The sequence below is a fragment of the Parus major genome, chromosome 2 (genome assembly GCF_001522545.3).
Source record: "Parus major isolate Abel chromosome 2, Parus_major1.1, whole genome shotgun sequence".
In the NCBI taxonomy this organism is placed as follows: domain Eukaryota; kingdom Metazoa; phylum Chordata; class Aves; order Passeriformes; family Paridae; genus Parus; species Parus major.
In genome coordinates this window covers 86,888,336-86,913,309 of record NC_031769.1, presented here as the reverse complement: position 1 = coordinate 86,913,309, position 24,974 = coordinate 86,888,336, and the positions used below count along the sequence as shown (strand labels likewise).

General features: G+C 38.6%; 1 protein-coding gene across 15 annotated transcripts in view; it reads right to left on the bottom strand.

Moving 5' to 3' along the window:
* Window positions 1-24,898, bottom strand: part of LOC107199801 (poly(rC)-binding protein 3-like) — a 501,970-nt gene extending 477,072 nt beyond the window's left edge. For 7 of the 15 annotated variants that reach the window (XR_001519308.3, XM_033512172.1, XM_015617359.3 and 4 more), the window contains exon 1: window positions 24,643-24,894. The gene's annotated coding sequence lies outside the window, so the exon portion shown is untranslated. Of the gene's footprint in view, window positions 1-24,642 lie in introns of all 15 variants that reach the window. The other 8 variants (XM_015617344.3, XM_015617343.3, XM_015617345.3 and 5 more) reach the window with 4 other exon arrangements.
* Window positions 24,899-24,974: the final 76 nt, after the last annotated feature.

Here is a 24,974-nt window from a genome sequence, read left to right as displayed (position 1 = left end):
TCACTCATAAATATAAGACTGGAAGAACTGACTTAGAAACACAGACCTATTTCAGGATGATTGGTTTTTGGAGAAATGAAGCTTCAGTGAGCCCTGTGAAAACACAGTAACATGGAAAATGCAGCTCCCAGGAGGAAGTGGTGTGAGATAACTATTGTCTCTAGATGTATCGACAAAAACACTTATGATATTGGGATATTTAAGGAATATCTTTGATTGTATCATAATCTGGCATGCTAAAATCATTTGGCTGTGACAAAGCAGCTCTCTGTGTTTTTCCGTTTTTTTTTTTCATTTTTATCCCCCAATAATTTTATGATGAATGCATGGATGCCTAGATAAAAAAATTAAAATTTTTAACACTGAATTGTTATTGTTAATTACCTTTCACTGATCCCTGAGGAGGAATGCCTGGGTCTGTAAGATCATAGCTGAAAACCATTATGATCCTTGCAACAATTATTATTTATGTTCCTACAGAAATATTTCTTAAGTCTTTTCAGGAAGAATTAAAACACTTCATTTACCAGGGGTGCTATTTTCCTCTTAAAACTGAGGGTACCCTTATCCATCTAGTGACTGAATGGTCCTCTGGAAATTCCCAGCTTTCTACACGTCTAACAGGTGTGCTTAAGGGAGCTGCTCAAGAGCTTAAAGGGACATGCATGGTTTTTATAGTCAATGGTTGAAGAGGCTTCTCATCCTAGGATGCGTATCTGATTGAGACTAAAAGAAGCCTTATTGTGACAGATGTTGATTCACAAAATAACATTTCAGTGCAGTAGTTGCTTCAAGGCTTAGGTACATCAGTTGAGGTTGGGTTATCAAAAGGGCAAGATTGAGATCCTCAAAGGTACTCATGTGAAATTTCATAGAGAACACTGTGGAATTTTGGTGCCTTTGAGAGACTGGGTCCTGTGCGCATCATTTTTTCGGTCAGTCTAAAGGGGCAAATATAAGAATATCTTACATGGGTTGTGTTCAACAAAGATTCACAGATTCCTGTAGACATTAGGTTAATCAAAGCAAGCAGTGTATTTTTTATCATAACATTCAAAACTGGTCAACAGTATTGTTGCTTGGACACCAGTTTCAGTATGTCAGCTTGACTGCCCATGGCACATCCTTTGTGAAAACACTGCTAGGAACTCTGTCTTCACCTGGGAGGAGCACAGGGCAAGAGCAAGGGTATGGAAGGCTATAGCATTTGTCAGTGCCCCATGTCCCATACTACTAATTATTAAGCCTTAAGTTTGGGTTGAGTTTTTTAACATTTGCTCCTTTTTTTAAAAGAAGGGCAAAATTCTTTCTCAAAGTCCTTCCCCCTCTAATTCCCTGAGATGCTGAGCATCAATACATAGCAGGAAATGGATACTGAGCAGTACAAAGCAAAGACTCTGGAAAGAAGGAGGCTGGGGTGCACTCATGCTTAAGCATATAGTTATTGGTAAATCTGTTTTATGTATATGTATTTATTGATTAGACATTTAATTGCAAATATTGTTTTAAAATGGGAATGAGGAGCTGCACTCCCTCTGCAGCAAGCAAAACCCTTCCCAGTGTTTGTCAGATCAGTAAGTATTTTCCTGTGGAACTGACAGTATATACTTTGGAGTGCTAAAGTGCTCTCTCAACTGTTTTTCCTCCTGGTTCTATTGGCAGTTCTATTGACAAGATTTTTGTAGTATTGCCATACCCCAACAATCATTACGCAAATAATTTTTATGCAGCCCCTACCTCAAAAATAGAAAGTTATCTCAAATAATATATATATGATAATAGATATGCAGATGAAGCTTCTTTGCTAGCTATTATGCCACTTATAAAAGACAATTAAAAAATTTTAAAAATTAGTGTGTAGCAAATGAAATTTTAGCTGCAAATTTTTTTTCTGTCTACATCCAGGCAAGGATTCACAATGAAAACAAGCATCAAAACAAGGTTATGTAAGCTATCAGCAGTTCTCACTTATGAACCCCCTGGCTTCTTGAAGGATTAGTTGCCAGAAATAATGCAAATAGAAATGTAGAGTCCTAACTTCAATATTTATACAACTATTGCATTATTCAAACAGAGACTGATCTTGGTAATTGTTTTAAGTTGTTGTCCTAGATTTCCTGAATTCCTATGAATTTGACAGGAACTTGGGCTGAGAAAGGCTTAAAGGATTAGGAAGACAGTTATGGAGAGGCAATATCTTCACTGAGACAGCTTGCAAGGTGTTTTTTTCCCTATAGTAAAGTTGAGACTTTCAGTGACCAAAGAAACTACAGTACATTAAACTGTAAAAGAGCTGTGAAAATTTGAGCCTTCTTTATGTTCAGGTACAACTCAAAGGGAAAGATGTAATACTCAGACTGTAACTAGATAAACAACATAGCAAGAACAGTTGCTCCCACCTAGGCGCTAAGAGGCAGATAAAATTGCCACCCCTGCACCTGTGAAGAAAGGCTTGCGCTACTACAGTCAGATTGCTGCCCCAAACAAATTCTGCAGTTGTGTCACTCAGGCACTGCAGGTTAAGTGTGAAACACCTCCTTCATGCTGATGATGAAACAGGAAGGAATGAAAGCCTGGCAGAGGAAGGACAGAGCTAGGAGTGGATGTCATGCTGAATAGCGTCAAAGCTAAATATGAAAGAAACAACATTTAGAGGGTAGTGATTCTGAGCAGAGAGTACCTTCTTGCAAGACTGAAATTCTGATTCACTAATGCAGAATAATTCTTCTGACAAAAAGACTTGAAGGGTGAATCTCCATGTAGGCAAGACTCTGGGAATTACTGGGAAACCCTAAAGGAGAACTGCCAGGTCTCAGAGATGAAAACCCTTGCTTGGAGAGGAGTGCTTTTGTGAGGCTCTCTGGAAGACTCTAGGATAAGGACAAGTGCAACCTTTGTTACCCTTTCATGTCCTATTCCCTCCTTGCTCTTGTTTGCATTTGTCAAACTTGTGGAATTTTTGACAAAAGCAGGTGTTACTGAGCTATGTGAATTGCTGTGTTCACTCTCCCTCAATTTTTTCCACAAACTCCTCAATGCAATGAAGATCTGTTTCTGGTATCTGCTGGGGAACACCACCAGGTCTTCAATTCAAGTCTGAGGCAGAGAATACCTGCACAGAGTAACTGAAATGTTGCCACCCGTTCATACTGCACAACTGGCGCTATCATCAAATGTCATCTGAAGGTGCTTGAAAGAAGAATTGCTGGTAAGTCAGAGGTGGCTTTTCACATCTTACTAATCAATGGAAGAGGGATGAGACATACAATGCTAATGGGGAAAAATAAAAAAAAATTACTCTCTGAGAAGAAAAAAATAATGCAACTTCCTAATCTATGCATCAAACCCCCCCACAAATCTATTTGATCAGAGTTTTCCCAGTACCAAAAAGCATTGGGTAGAAATGAAGGCTTAAAAGATACAGACCTGAAAATTCAGACCATCTTCAGGCTTGATGTGACTTTTTTTGTGTAGCAATCAAGCATATCTTTGGGACAGCAGCAGTTTCCCTGATTTATGAAGCTGAGGGTTTGGTCCACTGGTTTCAGAAGGAATTGATGGTGGGTGAGCAAGGCACAACAACCTGCAAAACTGAGCTTTCAGAGAAGTGCTGAAATATACACCAGAGGATGATTTTTCACATTACCAAGGATCCTCTATCTGTAATCTTTGCAAGCCTGAGGCTGTTCTCATTCTGGTTACAGAAGTGCTTTCCAACTGGCTGGAGTTCTGAAGTCAAGTTCACAGGAAAGGGAGCAAAGGTTGGTCACTGAACCACAAATATGACTTCTAGGAATCAAATCCCACAGCATGAGCCTGAGGTTCAAAGTGCAGCTTTTCATGGATAGCTAGCTATAAAGGCTTTTTATGAAGAGCAGTTTCACTCGATCAAAGCATGGAACCATTCCCAGTTCTAACTTATCCTCTGTTCTTAATTTCTTGAAGTACTGAAAACAGAAATGTGAAATCAAGAGGGTCCTGCAAAACTGAGTGCTTTCTAATAAGGAATAATACTCATATTTAATCTAAAGGTATACTGAAATAATTAAGCAAACTGCGATAGGAAATGCACCAAGAATAGCTGTACAGATCTAACAAAAATCAAGTGATCAAGTCATCAATTGATGACTTTAACATGAATCTATGTGCAAATTTTGCACAGCTTGCACATAAATAGCCATCTGTGGTCATTTTTGACCACATTTGTTGCTTTCTTAAGCAACAAGACCCATCAGATCCAAGACAGAATATCCCAAACAGACCACGGTTAAATGGTGACTTTCTGAAACAAGTACTTAGTCTTCAGGAAGGTGCCGTGTTTTATTTCCTTAAAGACACTCATTCAACAATAAATGCCATAGCCTCTGAGTTAACTAACAAAACTGGTGAGGCACAAAAAATCAATATTTATACACTGAAACTGAAAACTCAAGGGTTTCTACTGTGCTGAACAGCAGAATATAGGTCCTTCTTATAAACAATCCCTACTGAAAAAATGACAGCTCTGGCACAACTCACAGTAGGAAGGGGGAGAGGTAAGACATTTTTTTTGTTGCAGAGGAATGTCTTTCTTTGAAGAATGCGTGTCAGAGAGATCATCCTTTGAACTTGCTCTAACAGAACTATTTAAAATATTTCCGTGTAGTGAGAGACCTTGCGGTGGAATATGTTAAAGTGTTCAAAATGGCGAAATAAATAAGAGGGATTTCAACACTGGGCTCGTTTCAACACTCAGAGTCAGAAACCTCAGTGCTTCTGAATGTTAGCTATTGGGGTGGATTCCCAAGGAAATATAACTGCTAGACTGAATCACGTTGAATGGCAATATCTTAGTAAGTTTTTATATTTTATCCCGCAGGTTAAACTTTCAGTAAAAAGGAAACTCAATATTACTTTAAAATTTTCAGATGAGATTAGGCAGAAACAGATGAGACTAGCAGACTACCATGACTCATAATAAAACACCAGTAAAGCTGTCTGTGGGAAGTTCTACAGTGAAAATCAAAACCACTGAAGACTGTAACTACACTGGACCTTGAATAAGGAAACTCAAAGCTGATTCTCTATGCAGAATACACAAGTGCATTCCATGCAATATCATTGCAGAGAAATAAAGCACACAGTAACTACACACATGCATGCATTTATCGAGGTTGAGTTTTGTGAAAACTGTGAATATCTAGGCAGATGGCAGATTTAAAAAATCTCAGTTGTAACTAAGAACTTAGCAAATACTGGCCTGGAATAATCTTTAGTCTTCCTCATAATAAATCTCACAAGAGCAAGAGAAAAAAAATTCTTTAAGCATCTGTATGAGACACTCATTCATTATTCATTAGGTCCCCAATTCATGTGAATGTGACTACCCAATCTACTCTCCAACCAGCAGAAAATACGCTTCAAGAATTGGAGGGGCTCTGTAGGAGACCAGGCAGGACAGCAGCTCTCCTTGAAGGAAATGATAATGAAAATAAATCAAAGTGTCTCCTATACTCTGCCATACACAACAGTATTCTTATAGCAAAGAAAAGGAGGTACAATGCAGATGATGTTCATTACAAGACAAATAGTTGAGACCAGGGCAGGTCTCAAATTATACTGACTCAGTCTAGGTACAATTTGCAGCAGCATGTGTCAATAACAATAATAATGAATGAGGCAACTAGATTTTTTGAGTGATGTCTCTGCATCTCCTTCTACTATTTATGTTTGAAAAAAGTTGGCAGAGCTTTAATAGAGGACTGTTCACTTGGCACTTTCAAAGGATTATCAAAAATCAGTAACTTCAAAATTGGTACTGGTTAAGACAGTGTGCCTAAAAAATACGTATTGTAGGATCCCTTCAGAGTCACCTGATAGCACTTTTTAGTTTTCTTCATCCAACCTTTAGGTCATCTGACATAAAAAATAATGACCATATTTTTTTAAAAAGCACTGTCTTCTTTTCTACTTAGAACATCACATAAATACCTTCTTGTATTTTTTCCATGTCTCTCTCTGTATGAATACATATATAATGACTTCATGAGACTCTCATTCTGTGAGTCCCTGCTGCCTGCTGGCATATAGTTCTATTACACTCAAAATATTTAGTGGGTTTTTTTTCCCCCCTTATTGTTTTCAAGTCTTGTATTTCATTCAGCTCTCTGTTACAGCCACAGATAAGATCTAAGGAACTTTTGGTGTCTACTAACATGTGCCCAAAAATATGTGTAGCTGGGGTTTTGGCTGCTCATCCTTATACTGATCATGTGGTGCTATGACAACATTCTGCCACATCCTGCTCATGTGGTGCTGTGGCACAAAATAGAATACTTTGCTTCAGAAACTCATTTCAACAGAAAAATATCTTGGAGATAACACTCCATGCCCACCTCCACATGCTTTTTTCACCCTGTGCTGGTAGAAAAACTCACTTCCATGAAAGTGACCAAATAGCTTTTCCAGTGTTAGCCAAAGCTCTCAAACTTGTTTTTGGAAGCAATAATTTTTCCCACGTGTAATTTGAAATGTATTTACTCCCATTCATTTCTCTGGCTTGACTACATTTTCCATGATGCTGTTTGCCATCAGATTCCCATGATCCCCTAGATAAGGAAAAAATACCTCTCCTTATGCCAGGTTGGTCAGGGCTGGTTGGTCAGGAAGCCAAGTTCACAGAAAGAGATAAGCCCCCTGAACTTTTGGCCATGGAAATATCTCTAAGCTCTCACATTTAAAGTTTTAGCCACCTTTGCACTTTTTCTTTTTGACCATCAGCTGCTGGCTCTCATTTATTTTTTTTTTTTTTTTTTTAAGATTTAGATTTTATTTTTGAAGAGTGATTTTTTCTGAAACAAGGAAGTGAGCAGAAAAACTGTCTTGTGTTATGCTTTTTGTCTTGCTCCATTGCCTGGGGACTTGAAAAGGGCAAAAAAGAAATTGCCTGTACATATGCTCTTTTGTGATGATGAGGCAAGCAGGACAAATGAGAATGGAATGCATGTCTGAATACCATTCTGTACTTAATTCAATTTTGAATGTGTATCAAGAGTGATTGAGAAAGCATATGCAGAAAGTCTTGGTGTATGCCCAACATGAACAAGTCTTTAGAGTACCAGTGCATTCAAAACGTTCCTCATTCTCCCTAATGTTCTTTTGAACACTGAAATCATTGATAAAACTTGTACCAGTCTCAACAAGAATAATACATATGTCAAAAGTTAACCCAGAAATGAACACGGCACACTGCATAAAAGCCAGCGACCTACTGAAAAGGCAGAATCATCTAGAAGGGTAAGAAAGGAATTTTATATAGTTGCCCCTTATGAGATCGTCCCTAGAACCATGTATTTCAGTTCAGTGGAAATTAAATTTTAAAAACCCCTAAAATAACCATAAATAGAACACTAGAATCATACCCCACAGGGAAAATAAACTTAACTTCAGCTCCTGGTGATCTAATGTCTCATCATTCCAATCAGATTTCTCTGATTTTTAGGTGTTTGCTGCTAGGGGAACAAATAAATGACAACAACTTGTAGCTTCCTCTCCTCCTTTCCTTTCTAATTCCTCCCTACATCCTGAAACAAAACCAGTATCTTTTCATTATTTAGAAAATTTCTAATATTTCCTGGACATAATATAAAGACTTCATTCTCTTTATCCACAAATTTGTGGATATGTATGAATAGTCTATATACCATTCTACCATCACCATTTGTGGTCTTGAAAACAATATAAATACTTTTGTAGTTATACTGACCACTGAGTTAACAACCTACTTAAATACTTGGATTAGACAGGGCATAAAACTGTAGAAGAAATAAATGAAAACCCAGCTGTATGTCAGGCTGGGTGTCTATAAATGTATGTCAGCATCATACTGCTTCATCATTTCTTTGTAAAGATTTGGATAAGGAAAACTCAAAATAACAACAGATATGCCAAAGTACACATTCATCTCAGGTTGCTACATTTCTCCAATTTCTGATATTGGATTTTGCTTTCATAAACATTTTATTAGCATATCTGAACAGCTGCTGTGCCTCTTTGCTGTTCAACAATAGCATAGTATGAACAGATAATTTGACATGTAAAACAGAGTTTCATCTCTCACAACACTTTTACCTGCCTGTAAGACCTCTATCTATTCTCTGAAACATTTGGATTGGTTGATAACAAGGAAATTTATGTACCTGACCACATTTCGCTTTCTCCACAGCATAAACATTTTTGGTATGATTTATTTCCTTTTCTTTAAATTAAATTCCACTTTGCTTTATTTTCAGCACCCTTAAAGTTCCTTGTACTGGAATTATTTATTAACTTATTGAGGTCTAATGAGAACAAGATCTATCTCTCTACACTAACTAAGCTTACTAACCAAGCCTACTAACTTTCTTCAGAAAGCTGCAATAAATTATAGTTCCATGACACCAAACTCCTGCTTGTGTGTTGTCATGGAACACACATGATATTTGTTGAAATAAATAATTTTCCAGGAAATATTTGGTGAATAGATAAATTCATCACCAAATAGATAAAGTCAGCAACAAGAAATGGCAATCTTACTTGTACACTTCCAATTAATTCTTCCCAAAACAACAGCTATTTCTTTTGAGCAGAATGCTATTCAATGGATGAATTCTCACCACTCCAGTAAGAAGGGGCTTGGTTCACAGTGCTGTATATTCCCCAGTTAAACAAGATTCACTTGATCATTGTCTCACAGCAACTGCTTTTAATCCCAGCTTAACAAGCTTCCCCCCCCAAAAATATAGAGCTGTCACTGGGCTACCAAGATTCATTTTAAGCTGTTAGTCCTGATTTTCACTGTGTTAGAAACTCATAAATTGAGAGCCTATGTGGAATAAAGAGACTTAGCAGTGGGGTTGCTGGCTATTCTCTGTGGCTGGATCAACTCAAGACCTCTTAGCAGACTTCTGTAGGACAGAGCAGCAATGGTCTCAGTGGTCTATTCTACAGGAGACAACAAAATGGTCTTTTGCACCATGGAACAATGCACTTGCAGGCCCTAAATCTGGCACATAAAAGTGGCATTTCCAAGCAGGCAGCCTATTCAGGTAAGGCCAGTACTGTCCTGCCAGTGTAAAATTTGCTAAAATGGTATCAGAGCATTCCGGCAGAAGTGAAAGAGTTAAACAGAAATCTTGCCTAAATCACAAGGAATTTTGCAGGAATCACTCTGTTACAACAGATTGTGGAGCACTATTTTTTCCCACTCTTTCTGATACAAGCACCCTAGGCAAACTTTCTAATTAGAGCAGCAGATGTATGCAGTGCCATGTCTCTGTGAAGTTATTATGCCCAAACCAAATTTTGTCACCAGCAGCCAGTAATTCGTTTGTCTACTAAGGGCTTGAAGTGGCCATATCAATTATTTAAAAACATACTAAGAAGAGGAATCCATTTAAAATCTTCTGGGAAGCCCAGTTATAAAACAGTGCATGTTCAGGTTTCATTCACAATTTTGTCTTTTTAAAAATACAATATTACTAATTAGGGCTTAGTGCATTAGGCCATTAGTACTTGAGTGATTCATGACAGCATAACGATCTTGCTTATAATTTGTGCCTTAATTTATGGGATACTAAGAAAAAACAAAGGAATAAAACCTAAGCGATTTGCAAAACTGAAACTCATCCAAAAACTGCTTGCAATAATTTCTCCTGAAAAGTGGTTTCACTGTAAGTGCTATGCTGGTAAGAAAATGCTTCCTATCAATAATTAAAATATAATGAAAGTTTCATGTGTCAGAAGACATCCTCAAAACAGGACTAGAAAGAAGAACATTCCTTTTCATTCAGACCATCCACATTTTAAACCTCAAAACAACACCCTTCTCAAAGAAGCATTTTAAATAAACTATTTAGTGAAATATATGACTATTCAAAAATCACTAGAAGCTGTAATAACAAGGCAAATTAGCACAATTCTAACAAAAGTTGTAGGAGAAAACAAAGGTCTGCACAGTGCCAAGCATCCCTGAATGCCATGGTTAGCCATGACAGATGTGGGCGCTTATCACGTCAGGGTTTTGAACAAAAGCATTACAGAGAGAGTATACAAGCTTTTGTTTATTGCAAGTCTCTTAGCTGACTAAGAAGGTCCAGCCACTGTCTGACTCCTCTAGTTGGAGTATGCCAAGTCTGGAGCTGTCAAGGATTGGACAGCTCCACACCCTCAGCTTACTGCAACTAGAGGAGTCAGTCTGCAGTTCTCCTCATCTGTACAGGCACACATCTGAATTTCTAGAATTTCTAGGGACTGGATTGTATTTTGAGCTTCACAGATGTGACTGATATCAGCAAATGAACACAAGAGTTACAGGAGATGGGAGGAGGAAGGCAAGAAGCACATTGCCAACAGTATTTCAGATACACTGTCTGAAAATAACAGTAATTCTGCTCTCTGATTTGAAATATCCACATCTAAGACTGACAAAGACAGCAGCTTAGGACAATTCTCAAAGAGGTCTTTGGTGTAAAATCCTCTTCATTATTGATGGAAGTTAGTGAGTGATGCTAGAGTGGGATTTTCCAAGTGTAAGTTTTTGGACAGCCTATCCTCTTGCTTCCTCAACTCCAGTGGTTATTGAACTCCACTGTCGTCACACTATGTGAGAGCACTCATGTGGCAGGAGAACCAAACAAGCAGCAGCATTCCTTGGGAGAGAAAGAGTTCCTCTGCTTCCAAGGAGGCACCTTCACCACAACTTTGCTGCTCTGAGGGTTTGCAAACCAATCCTGAAAGGGAGATCTGATATGTTGGATCAAAACATCAGCTAAACAGCAGAAAGCTAACCCTTGAAACACATGGGTGGGTCTGAATGAGGTTACTGTGAGCAAATTGCAGCCAGGACATTGGAAGGCAAGCCTGTCACATTGCTAAAACACTACTGAAGTGCAAACTCTGCATGATTCCGAATGGATGCTGGGCTTGGCATGAGGCCACTGACTGCAATTGAGGAGGTGTCTGCTTAAAAAATAACTGGAGTCATTGTAGTCTGAAGAATTAACTAAACCTCTAACTAAACATGTTTTTATACCTTCCATTTTAAATGGTTTAATATTACGGAGCTACTCCTCTACATAGCATTTAGGGGGCAGTTTAGAGCAACAACTGTATTGATGGAACCATTTATATAAAAAAACCCCCTCAGTTTTGTGGTGACAAACATTATATTTGGATTAAACTCTCCTGGTCAGTCTCCCTATTTCTGGCTATCAAATGGGCAGGTTAGGGTGGAGTCTCCTATATCCAAAGGCATAATTCTGGAGGCAACCAGAAGCCCTCTCATAGAGAATTTTCTCCAGTGTCTTGTTGCAGGAATTGAAGTTAGACTTGTGTGGCAAACCCACTCTCTTCTAATACTGAATGTAAGGACTCTCTTTGATCTCCTGACCTTCCAATAGAGCCACTGCCTGTCATCCCATGCCTTTGGCTACTCAGAGAACTTGGGAGTCTCTAATCCCCAACTCCTTCTCTTCTCATGCATATAATTAATCTGTAACTACAGTTACTATTTTAAAAGTACAGCCTCATTTTGTGATAAGTTTATTTCATCTCATTTTGAAACATAGGTAACTTCTGTTCAGTAAATTTAAAACCCTCTTCAACAGGCTCTCTGTTTAGCAGGCTGTGGTACACAAGTACTCTTGGTAATGGAGTTGCAGCAATTAGGTCTGGAACCATCTGAAGATGCCACCTGTTTTTCAATACTCAACTACTTTGATCAATCTTTACCACGTAGGAGCTTGGCATGCCATTACAGGCCACAGCTGGTATTTCCAAGTTCTTGTACTCATCCAATTTTGTCATGACTTGATTACTGAAAGTCAAGTTGAGAAAACCTTGGTTTACATCATCCCTCTCTGCTCTTCCTCCCCCCCATACTCCCCACAAAAGCTGTAAATCTCCGATTTTGCTTTTCTTAGCTTCATCTCTATTGCCCTATCAGGTTTTTGTGGGTTTTTTTTTGCTTTTTTTCTTTCTTTTTCATTCTATTTTCCCTTTTTGATTTATGGAAGACCTAATATTTTCTAAAGGAAGTAAGAATTAATTTGTAGTTAATGTAATCTTATTGATTGGCTTTGGTCATATAAAAACAATCCCTGAATAATGAGATGCCAACCACATTCTGAAAACTCTTTCAACAGGGCTTCAGTAATAACTCCAAACTGTAGGCCTTATGCTGCCCCATGAAATACAAAGCTCTTATATGTTATTTCTTATGACATTATTTGCCATGATACCTCTCCCTGATGTGCTGATTCTTACCATAGCAACAGCATGTGGAAAAATAAATTTGAAATCAAAAAGCATACTAAGCATGCCAGAAAAACAGTTCAGACACTGCCATGACATATAATTATATTTTCTCCAGATCTATAATTCATTTTTTAATAAAAAAAAAAAAACAAAAAACCAAAAACAACTGGTGTTTTTTTTTTCTGTTTGTTTGGTTTTTTTTCTTTAATAACAGCAACATAAATAACACTTCTGTGGGCATTGATGCATTCTTTTAAGCCAGCACAAACATTCTGGACTGATAAATAGAATTAGTGCTAAGGACTCTTGTCTCCTTCCCAGCCCCAACCTTTGTGCACGCACACACTGGCAATCTATTCCCCTACATGGATTTTGAATCCCTTCCATGCCCAGGTCTGCAGGACAAATATGACTCAGAGCTGACTCCTACAAACACTCAAATGCGAAACCGCAGTCCCGCTAGGTTAAGTGGGACAAATCCAATGAGGGAAGTATATTTGCCCACACAGGTATACAGCAATCTTAATGCTGTGACACACACCCTTTTTCCAGGAAGAGGATATCTACACCAGGATTAAAGGTGGCTTATTACTAATGGATTAATGCCTTGCAGATAACATGCATAGTCATTCTGCAGGCAAGGCAAATGTCAACGGCCCCAGGAGAAAGCTGAAAGGAGTGTTTGGTGTTGGGCAGCTGATATGAGTTACAGTTCCAGCTGCTTCATTCACTGTGGAATTTTACTGTTTCAGATACTGCTTCCTGTAGTAGTATTATAGCATTGTCATAGTAGATACTACTAATTGTGGCATTTAAAAGTATCTGATAAATGGAATTGTATCTTACCCATCCATGTTAAATTTCCAACAGAAAACAATGACAAGTAATATGCAAAGAAGTAGTTTTTTATAAATAAAAAATGCAGTAATTCCACTTTAGGTAAACATTAACAACATGTATAACATAGTAATGTATAAAATTGCTTAAATTATTTCACACATAGGAGGTTATGACTTTAAAGTTGCAAATGATGTAAAGCTTCGATGTCACAACTTTACTCTTTGGATTTTGAAAAAGAACAGAAATAATACACTGAAAATACTGCAAATGGATAGAATATTTTACTTGGAAGGAACCTAAAATGATCATCTAGTCCAACTGCCTAACCAATTTAGGGCTGACCAAAAGTTCAAGCATGTTATTGTCAAAATACTTCTTAAACACTGACAGGCTTGGGGCATCGATCACCTCTACAAGGAGCCTGTTCTAATGTTTGGCCATCCTCCTAGTAAAGAAATGTTTCTTCATATCTACTTTGAACCTTTGCTGGTCCAGTTTTGAACCATTCCCATGTGTCCTGTCACTGGGTAGCCAGGAGAAGAACTGAGCACCTCCCTCCTCACACTCTCTCCTTAGAAAGCTGGAGAAAGGTCCCTTCAGCATCTTCTTCTCTAAACCAGACAAGCCCAAAGTCCTCAGCTGCTCCTCACAGGACATATGTTCCAGCTTTGCTGCCCTCCTTTGGACAGATTCAAGAACCTTCACATTTTTTTAAACTGCAGGGCCCAGAAGTGCACACAGTACTCAGCATGAGGGTATGCCAACATTGGTACCTTTTTTGAAAGCTATTTGAAATAAATTCTCAAAACATAAAAATGCCAGGCTCTTGAATTTCCTGTCCTCTATTTACATTACACACTTCAAGGATCACAAATAAAAAAAATATATCTTCCCTCTACCAGTAATTTTAAAACCAGAAAATGTGCTCAGAATAAAAAGTTAGTAATTACTGGCTTCCCAAATGAAGTACTTATTGGTAACAGAATGCCAAAGCTACATGAAATCCAATGCATTCTTGATTAAGAGTATTAGATAGTGCAATATGAAAATAACTTTGCTTAGAGCATAATGGCTACCTCCTATTTGAAAGACTGATGCTTAGAATATTACATCCATGTAAATGTTAAGAACTCAACTCTCACCAACTGAAATTTAATCCAAACGGGAAACGGGACTTTTTTTTCGAACTATAAACAAAGATACTTTCTGTCTTACTTGAACTATTTATAGTGAGAAACCAGAACTAAGCCAAATGGAAATGAGTCTGCAAAAACCCCGTGGAGCACTGTGCACTGGAAGATCAAACATCCCAGAAGAAAAATGTGGGTAAGGCTCTCGACATATCATTTACACTCTGAAGGTCAGTAGTGAAATCTGGTTTAAGGTTAGTCATCCATAATTGGGGAGCACGACCAGAAACCTATTGTGCCTAACTCTACACCATCATCTATCCTCCACAAGAACTTGGGAGTCATCACTAGAGCTGGCCTCTGTCCAGCAACAACTTTGCTTTTTAAGCCTAGCAGTGAGCAGGACTGCTCCACACTCTGAGTCAGTAAACATCTTACACTGAAGCTCAAGTACAACAGCTCAAGTAGTCCAAAACCAAAGTAATAAAAGCAGGCCAGAAAGATATTTAAGGGGAAAAGAAACCAGAAAACTGGAACAGGCTCCAAATGGAGTATGGGAAGTAAAAAAAATCCCTAAATACTTGTAAGAAGGAGTTTGATCAGTACATGAAAGGAATTGTATGACATCTTGGCTGCAAAAGCAAGTGACTGAACTGGATAACCCAGAAGAATCAGTCACATCTTCTTATGAGCATGCAATTCTCTATAGGTACGTTTAAAGGGAGAAAATAAAGTTTTTAAAAAATGTTATGAAAAGACACCAGAACCCATAGAACATGATCAAAGCAAAATCTAAGATCATCAGCTAGCACTTATGATTTCTTACACTCTCAAAATATTTTATTTAAATAAGTTAGCTAAGATTTTTAAAAATACATGTTTTATTCCAGTCTAGACAGCATGACATCATCTGCCTGCATCTTATTTCTCACAGGGCTGGGTAAACGGCTTTTTTTCTACCCTCTCTTTTAAAGAATGAAATCCATAATGTGGTTTAGCATGTGTCTGTGTATTTCTGCATAACCTAATTTCCCCATTTAATATTTTAAAACAAATCATTAAAAAGATTACCAATAAGACCTGGAAGCTTTATATTTCATTCATTTCAAAACATTCTGATCTTTGCCTCCTTTTCTCTAAAGGCATTATTCTGAATTTACTTTTATCCTTCTATATAGCTTCTTCTTACTCCAAGAGATACTTGGATCATGCATTACTATTTAAAAGTAAGCATAACACTTACTGCACATGTATGGCACACTGGAGGTGCAGCTCTGAGAGAAAAGGGGCAGAAATATATTTTGTTTGGGACCCATAAACACTGGGTTAATAAAACAGTGGGTGTAACTCCAGGTTAATAAAAAGTCAGTGTGGAATATGCTGGGGGCCCATGATGGAGATGCACATGAAGGATGTGAGATGGAAGCCTGAAACTTCCAGTGGGACTGCTGAGCACTGGACTTTGTCATTCATCATACAAGGAGGTGAAGTAAGCCCCAGGTCACAGGCACTGCTCTGCTCAACCCGGGTCATGGGGACAGGGTAGCCACTTGTGAGGAGTAGGAAAAACTCCCAACTTGGTCATGTAATTAAAGACTGCATCAGCATCAGCAGGTGTGTCCATGGATACTGAATTAAATACAAAGACAACATAAATACTCTCTTTTTGTAACTTTTAAATGCTTGATTTTGCCTCTTAGATGTTTTTAGCACATCTTCTCCTTTGCATGCAGCCATTTTAACTGCTCACTCTAAGTACTGTCCCAGGTGGTTTCTTCCTTCCATTGTGTTACCACTCCATGTCTTCCTAGCCCGTCTCTCTTCTAAATAATTTATAACTCACCAGGACTTTCAGACCAAGAGCAGAGATCCACTGTCAGCCTAAGTCAATTTTATGCTGCTTTTTCCTTTGCCTCCCCTCCGCTTTGCCTTGAAGCAGCTGTGGTGTTAATATGAGCAGTTAGTCAGATGGGCCAAGGACCTGATTGGGGTAAGTTTTTATTTCTTTGTATTACCAGTTGTAGCACACACTTCAGAGAAAAAGGAGGAGGACTGTGCAGGACTCCCTCTGCAGAAGCAGCTGGAATTTAGACCAACTTAAGCTGATCTTGAAACAACTTTAAACTGACGGTATACAGCTCTCTCTCAGCTTGCCATTTTGACTTCTAATATTACCTGTGCTTTCTTCCAATCCAGCCTCCAATCTCTGCTTTTTTTTTTGTGCCTTTTCTCTCACATTCTATTAAATCTTATTAATCCCATCCCAGAGCAATGCTTTTCCCTCTTCCATCCTCTCTTAAGGACTCCCTCACACCTACTATTTTTTTATTTTGTTTTTGCTTATGCAGGTACTTTTTACCCTTTTGTTTAATCGTTTCTTTGATTCCATATATTCTACTATCCTCTCTGCCTCACATTGCTTACACCTCTAGGCTGCACTTGTAGGTGTCACAAACAAGCAAAATCTGCGTGAGAGTGCAAATTTAGAAGCTGCTTTTAAGATTTCAGCCTTGAAGATCAAGCATGAGTTTGCTTTTGCAATACATATTGGAAAGATCTCACAGGAGTGAAAGATCTGATATCATCCATATGGCACTGCAGACTTCACCTTCAGATTTGAAAGAATCCAAATCCTCCTCTTCCCAGATTATTCCGTATTGCCAGGCAGGAGAATTCTGCCAATCCCAAATGCTAAGACAGGCACCTATCTCCACTGAAAATGCAGTTTTAAAACTAAGCTGGTGGCTAGGAACAGTCACATTTACAATTCTTTTCTAGTCTCTACCCCACATTACCACTGAAAGCTAACTATAAAAAAAGAGAAGGAAAATAAATTACCTTGTCCTGGTCTTTTATTTTACTATTACTGTTGCTTAAAATTTTGTCTGCGGACTACAAAACCCAAGGGTGGTGGTTGCTGAGATGACAATTTGTTGGAGTGACACGGGGATATAGAATGGTTTGGGTTAGAAGGCACCTTTAAGATCATCTAGTTCTAATCCCCCTGCCAAGGGTACAGATGCCTTTTAATAGATCAGTTTGCTCAAAGCCCCATCCAACCTGGCTACAAACACTTCCGAGAATGGGGCATCCACAACGTCTACACATAACCCATTCCAGTGCCTCACCAGTGCCTCATCTCTGACGTGTAAAGAGTAACCAATGAAGTATCCACCTGCTTCTAGAATTCATAAAATATTAGGTGAAAATCCAAATACAGACAAAATAATTTCTTGCACGTAGATGGACAACCAGAAACATATAGCTAAAAGATTATATTTTTGTATCATATAGAATTAATATATTTAAAATATTCCTATACTTAACATATGACCTTTACTTAACATATGGCTTTATTTAGACCTCAGATTTTTGAAAGAACTCTCAATTTATTTCATTCTGTGATGGAATCAAGCAGCGTCGTGTTGCAGAAATCCAATGAAAGTGCCAAGGAATTTTGGTTTAGTTATGCAGACTGCCTGAAACACAAGCCATCTCATACAAGATAAGATTCTCTGAAGTAATAATAATAGATACTTCACACCTTCCCTGTTGTCAGTGTTCTATGAGCCTGTTTGGAGTCTCTCGCTTAGGCAAGAAATCCTACTGAAGTCAAGAAATTATTTAACATGAATAAGAATTGCTGAATTTAGCCGTAGCTCTGCTACCCCATTTTACAGGTAGGAACAGCATTGCACAATCCCCACATTCAGTGCTACTTTAGGAGATGTTTCTAAGACCTGCAATGAGAGTTCCTGAGACATTGCCCATGCCTCTGTAATGGTTAAATAAAAGTTAAGCCTTAACTCTGAATTTCCATACTTTTACAGCCTAAGTCATTCCCCATTCAATATTATAAGGCAAAATGTATAAACCTTTTCAAAAGGCATATGAAAAAGAGTAAACTCCTCCACTGATATTATAACAGGAGAAAGAGCCATTCACATCTTATTTAAATACAAGTTATTTGCATTTTCTAAGTTCTACCTTTCTTTTCCTGTTACAGCCTAAGGGGGTTATACAAATTTGAAACTTGATCTACTCTGAGGTGTCCCTGGAAGGTGGCCATCACAGGGTTTGGAACAAGATGATCTTTAACATCCCTTTCAATCCCAAGTCATTCTATGGTTCCATGATTCCATGAAATTTCATTAAGTTTCTGCACTTCTGATAAACACTCAGATTTCATCCAGCAAGGAAGACCCAAGAAGCTTGGAAGTACATCAAGTACATCATGGCCAGGTACTTGCCTTCACCTTCAGAAACACAGGTTGTTTTGTTTATCCTGACGGGTTTTCTAAGGCCACCTCAGGATCATATTTCCTTCCCAGTTCATGTTTCCTGTCTTTCAGTACATTGTCTTTGAATGCTGGTGTACTCATTGTTACTGAGGCAGCCATCATGACCTAAAGATATTCCCTGAAATTGCTAAGGCTGGCTTGTAGATGTTTTATACTGAATTCACCAGGTGAAAGAATGATAATGGTATGACTGGTAATAGAATCATACAGACATGCTGCTTTATTCTACTAGAGCTCAAAGAACTCAAAAAACTTTGATTTGCACGAAATTTTCAGATTTTGATTGCAGATTAAAAAATCCTTATGGGAGCACCAGATGCCTCATTACAAAAGATACTGTTGTATGCAAAGTGTTTGATGTATGCAGTACATTTGAAACAGACCATGTAATTATATACATGTGCTGGTTTAAACTGGGATAGAACTAACTTTCTTCACAGGAACCAGTATGGGGCTGGGGTTTGGATTTTTCCTGGAAACAGTGTTGATAACACAGGGATCTTTTAATTACTGCTGATCAGTGCTTGCACAGTGCACAGAAGCCTTTCCTGCTTCTCACCCCACCCCACCAGCGAGGAGGTTGGGGGTGCACAAGAAGCTGGGAGGGAACACAGCAGCAGCAGCTGACCCCAGCTGATCCAAGAGATATTCCTTAGCATATGGCATCATGTGCAGCATATAGAGCTGGGGGAAGAAGGAAGAGGAGGGATGTTTGGAATGATGGTGCTTGTCTTCCCAAGTCATTGTTAGAGGAGACAGAGATGAGCTTTCCTGGGGATGACTGAACACCTGCCTGCCCACAGGAAGTGATGAAAAAATACCTCATTTTGCTTTTCTTGTGTGTGTGTATTTTGCTTTACCTGTTAAACTTTGTCTCAACCCATCAGTTTTTTTCTTTTACTCTTTGAATTCTCTGCCCCATCCTGCTGGTGGGGCAGTGAGTGAGTGGCTGGGTGGGGCTTAGTTGCCAGCTGGGGTTAAACCACAACATGTCATTTATATTAATGAAATTTTATGTTAACTACCATTTATTAAGAGGACTGAGTTCTCATCAGACTTCTGGGGTTGGCCCTAAAACCTTGCTATAAACTAACTATTTTTTAAAATGCATACAAAAGAGTCTGCCAAAAATTATTAATACTAAATCCTTCTGCAACTATTTTTAAGTATACCAAGAGCCAAATTTTAATCAAGAAAGGTATAGTCCTGAGCCATCCACGCCTCGAAAGGCCAAATGAATAAAGAAATTAAGTATTTTATCTGTCATTTACAGAAGACAAGCATTTTGCTCTCTTGGATTAAGTGTCCACAGCGTCTAAATATATCTAACACATAGATGACAAAGTCAGATGTTGCAAGATCCATAATCAAAATTACTGGATTCATACTCCTTGATAAAAGCCTTGCCTGCTAGAAGAAATCAATAGTGCTTTATGTATATTGCCCTATAAACAAAATTTAAGTTTTGTTACTGATACCAGGACAGTGCTGGAACAGGTACCCATCTGCCAGCATGGAGTTGCAGCAGTGGATTGAGTAGGAGAAACTGCCTCACCCCACTTCAACCTGTAATTCCTTGGGCTGCTCCTAGCAGATTCTTTGGGACAGGAGTGATCACTGGGACTGACAGTAAAACTCATTCCGAGAAACGCATTCCCTTTGAATTATGTTTAAAAATGTGTCTCTCCTCACAAGAAATGAAAACTCATATTTATATCAAGCAAATTCTGAACATTTTAGCTCCAATCCCACAGCTCTTCTTGCATTTGGTTGGAATTGGTGGAGCAGTTACACTGTGCTGTCCAAAAGTTAACAATAATATTCTTTTCCCTTTGCTACAAACACTTTCTGCACACAAAACAACCTCCAGCCTACGCTTGCATGTAGAGTATAATAGCTGGATGCAAATCCAGGGAAAACTGGAGTAAATAAAAACACACCACAAAGAAGAAACGCTGTAGCTGGAGACCCCTCTCCAGAATTACTTTCCATTTGACTTCCTACAAACAGTTGTCATCAGAGAGCTGTGCTAGCACTACCAGACTGTAATTAACTCTCCCCTATCTAATAAAGGGAAAAACCAAACAGACTGATGAATGAAAACCACAAGACAGAGGAGTTTAATACTGTTAAGGGTGAGGGAGCACTTTGCTATCTTAGCCATGAAAACTCAGTCACTGCAGCACCAGATCATGAGACGCCCTGTTTCCCAGAGAGCCACCCTCTTCCTATCCCTGCCACGTCTGAGCACTTGTTACCTCTGACACTCATCCACATGCACCAAGACTGGGAAGGGAACTGCTTGTAGAGCTGTTCAGCATTTGGCTCTTCAGAGTAACACGTTTCCCAGGAGGAAAATACTAATTTTCTTCTATGCGTAAGCAAGTACAGCAGAAGAAAAATACCTATTTTATTGTAAAAACTGTATTTCCAGCAGACAAAATGCAAATAAATCGTCATCTTTGCATAAGGTAACATCATTCATCTAAATGTCTTAAAATTACAAATATACACTAGGATGGAAACACACACACATAAAGTACCATTTTAAACTAGTAAAGAAAGTGATATCTAAAGAGAAAAATGGATTAGTGTTTTCAGATGCTACTGATTTTTAATATATATTGTGATTTCATTCTGCATGGATACAGATAAAACCACTGAATCCCATCCCCAAAATTACCAGGCAGCCCTGGGACAGTTTTCCTTCACTTTCTTAAAAATCTAAGAAAATCCATCAATATGGAATGTCAATACAGTTTCCTTGATAAGTATATCCAAATGAAACAGCAACTTTTCCCTGCAAAAAAATGTCATTGAACCTGATAGGTAGCTGTAATTCAGGACAAGACAAAATATACATGTTCTTCTTTTGTGGAACCACAACATCCACAGAAAAAAAAAAAATTCTCTGACTAAGCATTTTACACTAATATTACAGAATAACAAGGTGAAATAATACAAGAAAATAATTTCAGTTGGTTAGCAGTAGAGAGAAAATCCCACCTTATTTCATATCAATAAGGTCCACAAAGTTGGAGTGACTTCTGAACACTCCATTACATTGTTTATAGTAGCTCACAGCTTTAAAAGGCTTGTTTCAAAACCAAAACAAACAAAGAAGGCTTTAGAAGTGAATAAATCCAAGGTTTGATGTCATATCCAAGTCTCAAAATATGAGTTAAAGAGATGTTTAATCTAGGTTAGTACTTTACAGAATAAGCTGAGTGTAGGTGTGCTGTCACTCATGCCAGTGGGAACAACCCCCAGATGAAACTCAATATTAACCTTACTTCAACACTTTCATATCCAGCTGAAAGCACTCCTGTCTTTCAGTTGTCAGAAAAAAACCCCAAACACATGACTTGCTCTTTTTGTGTACAAACATTCCATCTTTTTTTTTTTTTTTTCACCAACAGCAAAGCAACCAACTTAAGGTTCTCAGTGTGTAGATTTGTGAAGTGAGCACGGCTTTTCCAGAAACAGTTAGAGGACATTGGGAAAATTCTCTTTAAAAGCACATGAGAAAAACAATGTTAAGAGTTTTCCATTTCCTGACACATTTTAGTGTTGCTGTTGTAAAAGACAGTATCTACCTGTAAACATAAAATATGCACCTAAAGTAAAATCTAAACAACATGAGATCTGCTGTCAATAGCACCCTTTGGAAATACCCTAAATCCTGACACGTCGAGATTAAAAAATCATGAAGAGTGCTGATCACAAGTAACTCCTGGTGACTTCAGTAGGAGTAGTGGGTATTTCAGCCTTCTGTGGATTAAAACGAGGTGGCACAATTTTTATCTACAGAACAAGAGCTGTTCTGTGCTACATGTGATTTTAACAGCAAACTCTATCAAATCAGAAAAAATGTATCACATTGCAGTGCTTATCAAGAAAATATGTTTAGCCAGCAGTCAGGGTTCAGCAGAACAGCAGCTGACAAGCTAACATGCATCACCCATATTTATTTATCTAAACTGCCAGTGCACTGTGCTCGTTTTCCATCCCTTTTTCTTACCCTGCGTCCCTTCAAGGATGATGTACACAGCACATCAGGTGTCTTTCCCCTCACAGCTATCAAGCATTAGGAATGTCACATCTCACTCAAAGCACACTTCCCACTTTCACAATCAGCCAGCCACAGCGGAAAAAAAAAAATTCCAAGGCAAACTTGTGTAAAATATTTTAATTTAGGCTAACAAGAAATGATGAAATGACCCTTGATAGCACAAGACTACTTCCATGACTGCTCATTTTTGCTGAGTGTTATCTATGCAGCATGTGGAAAGACAGGATATTTTGGAATTGCATTAACTAGACAGGAAACATTAATGTTCCTGTATCCATAAAGGCCTCCAAATACAGATTACAATAACTATTTTAGCTCATTTGTAAACTTTTAGATAGAGGAATGATTCAACCTGTTAGAAAAGCATGTATACAAAGTGCTTCTTCATTTACTTTGTATTAACTAGATTTTCCAAGTAAATTCAAGTCTCACAGCCAGACAAGTGTAATACTTTGGAGCTAATATCTGAAACTGTGTACCATTGTGAAGCCAGTTTTCCTTACAAGTTCTTAAGCAAAACCACCGCTTGTTTTGAAACAAACAAGGGAGATGTGAGAAATCCATGAAAAAGAGCTAGAGGCTGTTATTTTGCTTCATATTAAGTGACACTTTGCAAATGGCACCCTGCAAGTTATGCCTTAACACCTTGTTAAAATGCACCTAAAAATCTATATTACCCCGCTTCACACACATAGGTAAAATACATAATTGAAGGCACACTAAAAGACTTGGGGGAAATCCATGAAACATATAAATTACTTGATTGCCTCTGAATAATAAATCGTTCCCCAGCAGATTTATAATAGACTGTTTTACCGCAAAAACACATTTCTGCCATCAATAGGCACAGTTTTCTGAAGAATGAAAAACAGACTAAAACAACTTTGGAATTGGGGAGTAAGCCGGACTCCGATGTTTCTGCTGGCTGGTCAAGCTGATTATGTTTCATGTCTCTTTTTCTTACTGAACAGTAATATGTAACAGCAAATGATCCATTTACTCTGGATCACAGCTCCATTTTCCCCACTCATCCCTGGAATAACACTGTCTCGAGCTGCTGGAGGAACAGAAATGCTATCCCTTCACATTAGCTGTAAAGTTTTCCTTTTCTGCACTCCTCTACTGAGAAGCCAGGAGAGGAATGGGAGCCATCACCTTGAAGGTGCCAGTAATGATCTATGGAAAGATGTTCTGGAGCACAAGGGACTGAACTCTGTGGAGAGCTCTGTAGCTTTCCTGCATCCCTGACCGGTTTCTCCCCCAGCAGCCTCAGCTGTGCTCCTTGCTCTATGTGCAGGGACTGTCTGGACGCTTTAACACTCATCATCCCAGGAACACGAAATACAAATGCACTTTGCACACGCACATAACGCACACACACACACTCACTCACTCTCAAGACACACGTGCACACACACACACAGCTCCCCTGGCACTACATGCAATTCATTCCAAGTCCCCTGTGTATTGCTTAAAAACAGAAACCAAGCATACACACAGAAAAAAAACCAAACAAACAAAAAACCAAACCAAAACAACGAACCAAAAAGAAAACCACCCACCCAATACCAAATCCCAACCAAACATCCCACCAAAATATTAAAAAAAAAAAAAAAAAAGAAACCAAAAAAAAAACGACACAGAAAGGAGGAGGGAATGAGGAAGGGAGTGGGGGGTAGGACGAAGGAAAAAAGAGAAGCTTGTTGTTTTTTTTTCCTGCTGTTGCTGTGGCTCCCAAGCATGCAGCGCTAAGGAAGAGTAGTTCCCCACTTTCATCAGCTAGCTACATCCTTGGGATAAAAGGGAGCAGTCCGGAATGATGCTGAGGCTGCAGAAGGCAAAATAAGGCTTCGCCTGACTCCCCATGAAATTCTCTCCTCCACATCCCCTCCTCCCTAAAACCTGCCCTAAATGGGGAAAAAAAAAAAAAAACAACCAAAAAAAGCCAAAACCAAAATACCAAAAAAACAACCAAAACCAGAAAAACAACACACAAGGAAAAAAGTGATGAAAAGACACAACTCACCTTAACAAGGGGTGTTGGATGGGGTCAGAGAGGAGGAAGGGTATAAAAAGATCTATTTTTAGCAGAGGTTGTAATAGTATTGAAACACACAGACACAGGGTTTGGAAGCAGGGAGAAGAGTATAAAAAATGAGGGGAAGAGAAATTATCAAGAACGTGTAAGTCAGTCTGGCAGGAGAGAGGAGAATCCCCAAGAAAAAAAAAATTAAAGAAAAAATAAATAATAATAAAAAAAATAAAAACAACCACCAAATGCCGAGAGGAGAAGGAGGGAGAGCGTGGCGGTGCCGGGGTTGTGTTTTGTTTCTCTTCGCTGGGGGCGGGCGGAGGCGG